The sequence below is a fragment of the Triticum urartu genome, chromosome 5, assembly GCF_003073215.2.
Source record: "Triticum urartu cultivar G1812 chromosome 5, Tu2.1, whole genome shotgun sequence".
NCBI classification, from domain to species: Eukaryota; Viridiplantae; Streptophyta; class Magnoliopsida; order Poales; family Poaceae; genus Triticum; species Triticum urartu.
The window spans coordinates 649,661,874-649,664,710 of record NC_053026.1 but is presented as its reverse complement, the minus strand read 5'-3'; the positions used below and the strand labels follow the sequence as shown (position 1 = coordinate 649,664,710).

The 2,837-nt window shown below is 44.6% G+C and overlaps 1 non-coding gene across 1 annotated transcript; it reads right to left on the bottom strand.

Annotated features, from left to right (window-relative positions):
• Positions 1-1,655: 1,655 nt before the first annotated feature.
• On the bottom strand, positions 1,656-1,726 carry TRNAG-GCC. The gene has a single exon. It is a non-coding gene; the product is annotated as a tRNA-Gly (tRNA).
• Positions 1,727-2,837: the final 1,111 nt, after the last annotated feature.

Here is a 2,837-nt window from a genome sequence, read left to right as displayed (position 1 = left end):
GTTTGCAACACATTTATACGACCCATATGGGGCTTTGCAACATGACCCATGTTGTGCTTGTGTTGCAAATACTCCTTGACCATCCAAGCATTTTTTTATCGTCTGCAATATGACCCATGTTGCGCTCGAGAGTTTGCAACATGTCCTCGCGTTGCAAATACTCCATGGTTGTCCAAGCGTTTTACGACCATTTGCAACATGACCCATATTGCACTCTAGGGGATTGCAACATGACCCATGTTGCGCTCAAAGGTTTTCTAACTTGGGACATGTTGCGACGGCCGCAATGTTGGCGATGTCCCAACTGAACATGAGCGATGTTGTGTAGCGACGGCTACAACTTGGGAGATGTTGTGACAGATGCAAAGTTGGTGATGTGTGGGACGATGAGTGTTTGCAACGTCCGCCCAATTTCAAACCTCCCAAGTGCAACATCATGTTGCAAATGGTGAGTGCAACATGAGTCGTGCTACAAAACGGTGGTCGCATCTAAATGTCTAATCAAGGGACCGGCTGAGTGGTTGTCGTTTGCTTTGGAACGTCAAGCTTTTGCTTTTGTCCTCCACTACCCCTTCACAAACATAAAAAAACACTGAGACAATGGGAGCAAATTCCTTGAGACAAGAAGTTCGTTCTCTGCACGGAAGTCTATTCCAATAAGCTTTCCACCAAAAAAACGGAATGCAGGGAATGACCTTAAGCTTCCATACGCAAGAGCGCGACCGGCTTTGCAGCACGGTAGTCCGTTCTTTCCGTCAACAGCCTTGCAACGTAAGTGTCCAGCTTGCAACATGCAGCATCGCGCGACCGGCTTTGCAGCACGGCAGGCAGTTCGATATTTTCGTCGACAGCCTTGCAACGTTATCATCCAGCTTGCAACATGCAGCGTCGCGCGACTGACTTGGCAACACGGCAATCCGGGTTTGATGTCGCTTGGTCTTGCACCGTCAGAGTGATAGTCTTCAAGATGAAGCACCGTGCAACAGGCTTTACAGCGTGACCGCTCGGTTTTATAGCAAAAAAAAAAGAGAAGAAACAAGCGGCGGTCGGATGGCGACATTTTCATACTTTCATATTGTACAAGTAATCGCCCGGCTTTGAAGCGTCAGGTCTAGCACATGAAGTAGCAACGCCCTTTCGATGATGCTTATGGATCAACCCAGTGATTTTGGTCATTTCACCTATGCAACAACCTCATTTGGTTATAGTCAAAAATGCCGACAACAAAAAATATTGGGCATACATAGCATGCAAGTCAAAAACAAAATGCTTGCAACATAAACAAAGTTGCAGCAGACACCCCAAAGGGCATGGCAACATGTCACTCCGTGTATTCACATCAACACACCCACTAATTGTAAAAAAAATTAAAAATGATAAAAACCATACGTGATTTGGCAACTAATACAAGCATACGGCTGCTTAGTGGTGTCTTGTCGTTACTCCTGCCGAGTATAAATAGCACGTCAATCCTTAATAAAGAAGAGTTTGATTCATTTTGTCTCTCGCTTTAGAAATCGACTCGCAATACAAACAGTTTCTTCAATTTGCGTACGAAACGCTGGAAACTTTAATATGTACTCCTACTATATGAATAAAGTGTAAATTCTTTCAAAATGCCACAAAGCCAATGAAAATAGGAAAAAAAATAGAAGTGCACCAGCCGGGAATCGAACACGGGTCTGTACCGTGGCAGGGTACTATTCTACCACTAGACCACTGGTGCTTTGACGATATTTTCTTTTGGGACATTTAATAGTTGTACTCTTAGCAATCCTTCAACTGGAAGCAAAGAAACCATGTTTTTCCGTATTTTAGTGCTGACCAACTGAACTTTTACTAGTATACACGCTACTTCAGAGAAAAGGTGATCCACATTCGGGCATGTCCGCATGTATTTATTTGCGGATGATACTTTGTTTTTCTTTGAAGCTACACAGGACCAAGCTCTAAGAGTGAAGGCCGCCATCGACTTGTATTTAAGAGCCACGGGTCAAAGCATTAACTTGAGTAAGTGCTCGATCTTGTTTGGTGAAGCTTGTCCAGCGGCCATACAGGAGGATGTCTGGGCTGTACTGAATATTACTAAGCCAGAGTTTGAGGACAAATATCTAGGCCTTCCTACACCTGAAGGTCGGATGTCAAAAGGGCGGTTCCAAAACTTGCAAGCTAGCCTGTTAATCCAATGGGGGGATGGATGGCTAGCTCAACCTGGTAGAGAGGTATTGATAAAATCAGTCACTCAAGCTCTCGCCTACATACATAATGCGTGTGTTCAAATTTTTGTTTTCAGTTTGCGATGAACTAACAAGGATGGTTAGAAATTTCTATTGGGGCTCCAAAAACGGTCACAGAAAAGTGCATTGGAAGGCTTGGGATAATTTGTTACAGCCGAAGTGCAAAGGAGGGCTTGGATTCCGGGACTATAGGATATTTAATCAAGCACTCCTAGCACGCCAAGCATGGCGACTCATTGACAGACCCGAGAGTTTGAGTGATCAGCTATGGAGTAGAGCTGCTGAAAGAAGGCCTTGTTTGGAGGGTTGGAAATGGAGCAAGCATAAGAGTTTGGAGAGATAACTGGATACCGAGACCGTACTCGTTCAAACCAGTATCCCCAAAAGGTCTTTGCCCTATCCGCTTTGTTTCTGAGCTGCTGAATGAGAATGGGTCATGGAACCTTGAGCTACTACAAAACTATTTTTTACCTTGTGATGTTGATGAGATCCTCAAAATTAGAGCGTCCCCTACGAATGAGGAAGATATCCTAGCATGGGGGGCGGAAAGAGGAGGTCAATTCTCGGTCAAGTCTGCCTATAACTTCGCTTTTGAGGAAA